The sequence below is a fragment of the Salvelinus alpinus genome, chromosome 9 (genome assembly GCF_045679555.1).
Source record: "Salvelinus alpinus chromosome 9, SLU_Salpinus.1, whole genome shotgun sequence".
NCBI classification, from domain to species: domain Eukaryota; kingdom Metazoa; phylum Chordata; class Actinopteri; order Salmoniformes; family Salmonidae; genus Salvelinus; species Salvelinus alpinus.
In genome coordinates this window covers 30,409,515-30,419,408 of record NC_092094.1, presented here as the reverse complement: position 1 = coordinate 30,419,408, position 9,894 = coordinate 30,409,515, and positions in this window count along the sequence as shown.

The following is a 9,894-nucleotide window of genomic DNA, read 5'->3' as shown; positions in this document are numbered from 1 at the left end:
TGAACCACACGACAGCATTTCCAATATGTCAAAAACATCAAGTAAAACAAACTATTCTAAGACTGCTTCCTCCTCAGTGTCCTCTGCACGCCTAAAAGCTGAGGCAGAACGAGCAGCTCTACTAGCTCGCCAAGCATCATTACAGGACAAGCATGCATTGGAACTGGAGAAAGCTCAACTGGAACAACAGAAAGCTCAACTGAATGTTAGGATGGAAAAAATGGCACTGGAAATGGACATAGCAGCATATAATGCCAAACTGAAGGTCCTGGAGAGTGTTGAGTCAACTTCTCAATCCCATTCTGTGGCAGCCCACTTACTAAGCCAAGAAGATGGAATTAACTCTTATTTTGAGAAACAGGAACCAGAGGTCTATGAGGAACCTGAACCATCACCTGTTGAGTTTGCTGCATTAGGTGCAGTTCCAAAGACCCCACTACAAAGAGTTTTACAACAACCGACCACAAAGCCATCAAAACCTATTCAGAAAACAGTCGTAAACCACACCCTTCAGCAGCCAACAGCAAGGTCTAGCAATCAACACAGAATCAACACTGCGGGTATCAGCCATAATACCAGCCATGATAACCTCTTTACTGTCATGCAAAGGCAGAATGAAATTGCTGACCTACTTGTACTACAGCACAAACAGGCCACACTCCCTGTTAGGGAGATACCTATGTTTGACGGTGATCCTCTAAACTTTAGGCCATTCATGCATGCATTTGAGCATGGTATAGAGGATAAGACAAGCAGTCACCAGGATAGGCTCTATTACATGGAACAGTATACCTCTGGTCAGCACAAGGATCTGGTCCGTAGTTGTCTGCATATGGAAGTTAGAAGAGGCTATGCAGAGGCTAAGAGGTTGTTAAAGGAACACTTTGGCAATGAAATCAAAGTCACCACTGCTTACATGGAAAAGGCTTGGAACTGGACAAACATCAAACCGGATGATGGAAAGGGACTGGGTGGTTATGCACTCTAAGAGGTTGCTGTAACGCTATGCAAGACCTACAGAACATGGAAGAGCTTAATCTTCCCTCCAACATAAAGTTGATCATGTCAAAACTTCCCTACAAACTAAGGAAAAAATTGAGGTCTACAGCATGTGATATTTTAGAGAGAAGCCACCTGAGGGCCCAATTCAGTGACCTGGTGACGTTCATGGAAAAACAGGCCAAAAAACTGCAGGATCCGCTGTATGGAGATATTCAAGATCCCCTGTCCAAAAAAAAGAAGAAAAACCAAAACAGAAGCAGCACTCCAAGAGTAGGGGAAACAGCTTTGCCACTGCAGTAGCTGTAGTGACAGATTGTGACTCAGAAAAACCTTTAAAAGAACAAACATTCAAAGTAAAGAGACCAGGCACCTACCCTTCTGATGCTCCCAGTATCTCATGTATATTTTGTGCTGGTGAGCATTTATTGGTCGACTGCCAACAGGTGAAGGCACAGCCACACGAATCCAAGGTTGAGTTTCTGAGATCAAAAGGCCTATGTTTTGGCTGTTTGATGAGAGGACACTTAAGCAGAGAATGTAAAAGAAGGATGACCTGTCAGAGCTGTCAAAGAAAGCACCCCACTATCCTGCACATAGAAGGAAGAGAGAGATTTAGATCTCAAAAGGCAGATATGAGTGGTGTAGCAGTAAAGTGGGAGGAGACTGTCAGCAGTGCTCTTGTTTCACTGGAAGCTGGTGAAGATACCGGGGCCGGTACAGATTTTGCACTTGCAATTGTGCCAGTTCAAGTAAAGGTGGCAATGGAAGCATGTCTCTGTTAACCTATGCGTTTCTCAATTCTGGTAGCTCAGCAACATTTTGTACAGAGAGACTCATGAGGCAGCTGAAAGCTAAAGGCAGTGAGACTGAAATTCTGCTACGCACAATGGGGCAGGAGAGTCCTACCAAGAGCTTAGAGATATCTGGATTAGAGATTGGCAACGTGGAAGGCAACACATTTCTTGCATTACCAAAGGTCTATACCCAGAATAAGATCCCAGTGACAAGAGAGAACATTCCCACTCAGAAAGATCTCAAAAGCTGGCATACCTGAAAGAGGTTCAGTTGAAGGAGATTGATGCCGACGTCGAACTCCTGATTGGCGTAAATGCTCCAAAGGCAATGGAACCCTGGCAAATCATAAATAGCCAAGGCAACGGACCGTATGCAGTGAAAACCCTCTTTGGATGGGTGATGAACGGTCCTCTTAACAATTGTACCCTGGCAGAAGAATATGGACGTCCAATGGTGATGGCCAATCGTATCTCAATGGTCGACCTGGGGGGTTCTTCTTGTAAATCAGTACAACCATGACTTCCCTGAGAGGGAGTATGAAGAAAAAGGTGATGTCAGCTGAGGATCGTAAGTTTATTGAGATAGTATCAAGCTCCATAACCCTCAAAGACCGCCACTACTACTTACCGTTGCCCTTTCGCAACAAAGATGTAGTCCTGCCAAACAATCGTGACATGGCAAAGCAGCGGGCTCTAAATATTATCAGGAAGTTCAAGAAGGACAAAGGTTACGCTGCAGAGTACAAAGGCTTCAGGGAAGAGATGATAACAAAAGGTTACGCCGAGAAGGTACCACAAGAACAGCTCCTCAGAGAGAAAGGCAAGGTATGGTACATACCACACCATGGCGTTCACCATAAGCGCAAAGGAACAATACGAGTGGTGTTTGACTGTTCATCCTCCTATGAAGGTACATCTCTTAACCTCTAACGAGCCTCTACCCCGGGTCCGGGATCACCCCCCACCCCCCCACACACTGATTAGCATAGCTAGCATAGCTTCACAAGTAGATAGTAGCATCTAAATATCATTCAATCACAAGTCCAAGACACCAGATGAAAGATACAGATCTTGTGAATAAAGCCACCATTTCAGATTTTTAAAATGTTTTACAGGGAAGACAAAATATGTAAATCTATTAGCTAAACACGTTAGCAAAATACACCACTTTTCTAACTCCATCAGTTTCTTACTACTTCAGGTGCTATCACCAATTCGGCTAAACTAAGATATTGATAGCCAATAACCAATAAAAAACCTCATCAGATGACAGTCTGATAACATATTTATGGTATAGGATAGGTTTTGTTAGAAAAAAGTGCATATTTCAGGTAGAAATCACAGTTTACAATTGCACCGACCATCACAAGACGACTAGAATTACTATAGAGAGCAACGTGTATGACCAATTTACTCTTAATAAAACATTTCATAAGAATAGACAAAGCATAGCAATGGAAAGACCCAGATCTTGTGATTCCAGACAATATTTCAGATTTTCTAAGCGTTTTACAGCGAAAACACAATAAATCGATAAGTTAGCATACCACATGTGAAAACGTTACCAGAGCATCGATTCCAGCCAAAGAGCGCTATAACGTAATCACCGCCAAAATATATTAATTTTTTCACTAACCTTCTCAGAATTCTTCCGATGACACTCCTGTAACATCATTTTACAACATACATATACAGTTTGTTCGAAAATGTGCATATTTAGCCATACAAAACCGTGGTTATACAATGAAAATAGTAGCAACTCAAGCATCAAAATGAGGGACGTCAGCTTTCAGAGTGATTTAGTTTAATCGAAAGCTAATCATATACTTGACTAAAAAATACAGGGTTGACAGGAATCGAAAGACAAATTAGTTCTTAATGCAACCGCTGACTTACATTTTTTAAATTATCCTTACTTTTCAATACAGGGTTCGCCAAGTGACGCGATAACAAACAAAATGGCGAAATATGCGTTTAAAATATTTCGACAGAACAACGATTTATCATATTAAATATTGCTTACTTTGAGCTGTTCTTCCATCAGATTCTTGGGCAATGTATCCTTTCTATGTTGTAATCTTCTTTTGGTCGATAGATGTCCTCTGTCCTTCGAAATATCCACTAACGATCGAACGGGACCCCAAAACGTGTCCAAAGTTTCAGAGTGCACAACAAAGAAATTCCTCAAAATCGCACTAAACGGATATAAATTGCTATAAAACGGTTCAAATTAACTACATTATGATGTTTTTAACAACTATAACGACTAAAAACATGACCGGAGAAATATCACTCTCTAAACAACGATTTGGAAGGAGGCAGGTCTGATGTCCATTTTGCGCACGACGCATGCAGGAAGAGAGCGGTACTTCTACGTTTTCTTGTTTTATAGTGGCTGTGATTGTGCAATAGACTCCATTCAAAACGTGATGACGTACAGACACCCAGAGGAAGACGTAGGCAGTGTCGGTTTCTTCATAGCATTCACTGTCGCCTTAAAAACAGACTCCAGATCAGGGGTAAAAATTTCTGAAATCTGACCCCTGTCATGAAAAGTGCTGTAGATATTGTTCTGTACCACTCAGAGACAAAATTCCAACGGCTATAGAAACTAGAAAGTGTTTTCTATCCAATAATAACAATAATATGCATATTGTACGATCAAGAATTTAGCACGAGGCATTTTAATTTGGAGACCCAAATATGCTAATGCGGAACAGCACCCCCTATAGTTCCAAGAAGTTAACAGTGAACTCCTTCAAGGCCCTGACCTGGCAAACACGCTTATAGGAGTCTTGCTAAGATTTCGGCAAGAGCACATTGCCATGATGGCAGACATCGAAGGAATGTTCCATCAAGTACGTGTCCATGAAGATTACTTAGACTTCCTGCGATTCCTATGGTGGCCGGACGGTGATACTAACAAAAGATTGGAGGAGTACAGAATGACGGTACATCTTTTCAGTGCTATATCCTCTCCAAGTTGTTTAAACTCTGCACTGCAGAAGACAACTGTGAGAGGTACGATGAAGAGGTGATTCAAACAGTCAAGTCCAACTTCTATGTTGATGACTGCCTCAAGTCAGTGGCCACAGAAGAACAAGCCATAGCTCTCACAAAAAAACTCAGGGATGTGTGCTCTCAGGGTGGATTCAAATTGACCAAGTGGGTCAGCAACAGCCGCACTGTGCTGGCTTCTATCCCTGATGAACACAAAGCTAAGCAGATAAAATAACTGGACCTGGACAGAGAAAAGCTGCCTGTTGAAAGAGCACTTGGAATCCGATGGAACATTGAAAGTGATGCGTTTACCTTCCCGAGTCACTGTCAAGAACAGACCCCTTACAAGAAGAGGTATTCTCTCAACTGTCAGCTCTATTTATGATCCATTAGGTTTCCTCGCCCCATTCGTATTGAAGGCAAAGCAAATTCTTCAAGTGCTCTGCAAGCTAAAGTGTGGATGGGACGAAGTCATCCCTGAAGAACACTCTATTTCATGGAAGAGATGGCTCTCAGAGCTGGACCGGCCCTCCAGATTCCAAATAGACAGGTGTATGATTCCTGAGAACTTTGGTCAAGTCAACACCGCACAGCTGCATCACTTCGGTGATGCAAGTGAACAAGGTTATGGCACGGCAAGCTACCTTTAGGTTCACAAACGGTATGGAAAAGGTCCACATCACATTCATACTGGGGAAATCAAGGGTGACGCCACTCAAGCAGATGAAGATCCCCAGACTGGAACTTGCTGCAGCAATATTGGCAGTGCGAGTGTACAGGATGTTAAGGTTGGAGCTCCAGATTGAACTTGAGTCAACTTTCTGGACAGACAGCCAGTCTGTGCTAAAATACATCCGCAACGATACCAAGAGATTCCATACCTTTGTGGCTAATAGGGTTGCTATGATCCGTGACCTATCGAAAGCAAAACAGTGGAGGTATTTGAACTCCAAACACAACCCAGCCGATGATGCCTCAAGAGGATTACATGTTGAAATTTTCCTGAACTCAAAGAGATGGCGCAAAGGACCAAAATTCCTGGAGAAAACAGAAACACAATGGCCGAAAGTCCCCGAGGAGCTTGACTCCATCCCTCCGGATGATCCAGAGGTGAGAAAAGACGTCATTGTACATGTGTGGAAGAAAAGAGTCCGACCAGCAAACTGATTGAGTACTATTCAACATGGAACAGCTTGAAGAAAGCAGTTGCCTAGATGCTGAAACTGAAGAGACTTCTTCTACAGTTAAGCCAGAAAAGGAAAGTTCTCACACAAACTGATCCAGGATCAGATCAGAGTCTGACAAACTCACTGAAGGAACAAATTGACAAGTTCAAACTGACGTTTGGAAAATAAAGTCTGTCTGTAGATGACCTAGATGAAGCAGAAAAGGTCATCATTCGATTTGAGCAACGACAGTACTTTAAACAAGAAATTTCACTAGTTGTGAAAGGAAAACAATGTGCCAAGAGAAGCGGCTCAATCTGTAAGCTTGATCCAATTATTGACAATGGCATTCTGAGAGTGGGAGGAAGGTTAAGCAAAGCTGCTATGCCTACGGAACTAAAGAATCCTATGATCCTGCCCAAAGACTCCTACATCTCCTGACTGATCTTACTCCACATCCATGAGCAGGTTGGCCACTCTGTGAGAGGTCACATGCTTTCTAGACTTCGCCAGCGATATTGGATACCCTGTGCCAACTCCTTAGCAAGGAAGATCCTTAAGAGCTGTGTCTTTTGCAGGCGGATGCAAGCTAGAGCTGGAGAACAGAAGATGGCCGACCTTCCATAAGATCGGGTGTCACCTGATTTTCCGCCTTTCACCCATGTGGGCATAGATTACTTCGGCCCCATAGAGGTGAAGCGAGGCCGCGTTCATGTGAAAGCGGTATGGTGTGATCTTTACTTGCCTTGTGAGTCGAGCTGTCCATCTAGAAGTTGCTAGTTATCTGGATACTGATTCCTGCATTAATGCCCTGCGCAGGTTCATCTGTCGAAGGGGCCCAATAACAAGTATCAGAACAGACAATGGCACCAACTTTGTTGGAACACACAGAGAGCTAGGAGAAGCTCTGAAAGAGCTGGATCACAACAAGATTCAAAATGAATTACTGAAGGAAGGAGTGGCATGGTCATTCAACCCTCCCTCTGGAGCCCACAATGGGGGGGTATGGGAGAGGTTGATCCGACTGGTGAAAAAATCCTCTATTCCGTCCTTAAAGAGCAAGTACTGGATGATGAGGCTTTGCAGACAGCCTTGTTTGAAGTTGAGGCGATTATGAACGACGGACCAATCACAACTGTAGCAAATGACCCTAATGATCTAGAACCCCTGACTCCAAACCATCTGCTTCATCTGAAAGCAAAGCCAATCCTGCCACCAGGACTATTCCAGAGAATACTCACGAAGGAGATGGAAGCAAGTACAATATATCACTGACCTCTTCTGGAAGAGATGGATCAGGGAGTATCTTCCACTTATGCAGGAGCGGAACAAGTGGAACAAAACTAAGAGAAACTTCGGTCCTGGTGACCTTGTGGTCATCGTCGATGACACCGCCCCAAGGAACTCTTGGCTAATGGGGCGTGTGGTGGAGGCTTTACCAGGGGCCAAAGTTTTTGTCCGGAGCGTCATGGTTAAGACCAAGACCAATATCTTACAGAGACCTATCAATAAACTCTGTCTGCTCCTTGAGGCGACGGTGACACACACACACACACACACACACACACACACACAGTGCTCCATCTCTGAATCACGTGCACCTCTGATTCGTTGATGTCGTACTCTTACATTCTTTGATGTCATAGTCATACATTTTTGGACGTCAAATTCTTGACATTTTTGGAAGTTGAACACCTGAACACTTCAACTCAGACTGAGATCTATGGACTATTTTCCTATATGGCACCTTGTATATCTGTATATACAGTGGGGAGAACAAGTATTTGATACACTGCCGATTTTGCAGGTTTTTCTACTTACAAAGCATGTAGAGGTCTGTAATTTTTTATCATAGGTACACTTCAACTGTGAGAGACGGAACCTAAAACAAAAATCCAGAAAATCACATTGTATGATTTTTAAGTAATTCATTTTCATTTTATTGCATGACATAAGTATTTGATCACCTACCAACCAGTAAGAATTCCAGCTCTCACAGACCTGTTAGTTTTTCTTTAAGAAGCCCTCCTGTTCTCCACTCATTACCTGTATTAACTGGACCTGTTTGAACTCTTTACCTGTATAAAAGAAACCTGTCCACACACTCAATCAAACAGACTCCAACCTCTCCACAATGGCCAAGACCAGAGAGCTGTGTAAGGACATCAGGGATAAAATTGTAGACTTGCACAAGGCTGGGATGGGCTACAGGACAATAGGCAAGCAGCTTGGTGAGAAGGCAACAACTGTTGGCCCAATTATTAGAAAATGGAAGAAGTTTAAGATGACCGTCAACCACCCTTGGTCTGGGGCTCCATGCAAGATCTCACCTCGTGGGGCATCAATGATCATGAGGAAGGTGAGGGATCAGCCCAGAACTACACGGCAGGACCTGGTCAATGACCTGAAGAGAGCTGGGACCACAGTCTCAAAGAAAACCATTAGTAACACACTACGCCGTCATGGATTAAAACAGCCGCACTACGCCGTCATGGTCCCCCTGCTCAAGCCAAAGCATGTCCAGGCCCGTCTGAAGTTTGCCAATGACCATCTGGATGATCCAGAGGAGGAATGGGAGAAGGTCATGTGGTCTGATGAGACAAAAATAGAGCTTTTTGGTCTAAACTGCACTCGCCGTGTTTGGATGAAGAAGGATGAGTACAACCCCAAGAACAACATCCCAACCGTGAAGCATGGAGGTGGAAACATCATTCTTTGGGGATGCTTTTCTGCAAAGGGGACAGGACGACTGCACTGTATTGAGGGGAGGATGGATGGGGCCATGTATCGCGAGATCTTGGCCAACAACCTCCTTCCCTCAGTAAGAGCATTGAAGATGGGTTGTGGCTGGGTCTTCCAGCATGACAACGACCCGAAACACACAGCCAAGGCAACTAAGGAGTGGCTCCGTAAGAAGCATCTCAAGATCCTGGAGTGGCCTAGCCAGTCTCCAGGCCTGAACCCAATAGAAAATCTTTGGAGGGAGCTGAAAGTCCGTATTGCCCAGCGACAGCCCCGAAACCTGAAGGATCTGGAGAAGGTCTGTATGGAGGAGTCGGCCAAAATCCCTGCTGCAGTGTGTGCAAACCTGGTCAAGAACTACAGGAAACATATGATCTCTGTAATTGCAAACAAAGGTTTCTGTACCAAATATTAAGTTCTGCTTTTCTGATGTATCAAATACTTATGTCATGCAATAAAATGCAAATTAATTACTTAAAAATCATACAATGTGATTTTCTGGATTTTTGTTTTAGATTCCGTCTCTCACAGTTGAAGTGTACCTATGATAAAAAATTACAGACCTCTACATGCTTTGTAAGTAGGAAAACCTGCAAAATCGGCAGTGTATCAAAAACTTGTTCTCCCCACTGTATATAAACTCAGCAAAAAAAAGAAACGTCCTCTCACTGTCAACTGCGTTTATTTTCAGCAAACTTAACATGTGTAAATATTTGTATGAACATAACAAGATTCAACAACTGAGACATAAACTGAACAAGTTCTACAGACATGTGACTAACAGAAATGGAAAAATGTGTCCCTGAACAAAGGGGTGGGGGGGTCAAAATCAAAAGTAACAGTCAGTATCTGGTGTGGCCACCAGTTGCATTAAGTACTGCATTGCATCTGCTCCCCATGGACTGCACCAGATTTACCAGTTCTTGCTGTGAGATGTTACCCCACTCTTCCACCAAGACACCTGCAAGTTCCCGGACATTTCTGGGGGGAATGGCCCTAGCCCTCACCCTCTGATCCAACAGGTCCCAGACGTGCTCAATGGGATTGAGATCCGGGCTCTTCGCTGGCCATGGCAGAACACTGACATTCCTGTCTTGAAGGAAATCACGCACAGAACGAGCAGTATGGCTGGTGGCATTGTCATGCTGGAGGGTCATGTCAGGATGAGCCTGCAGGAAGGGTACCACTTG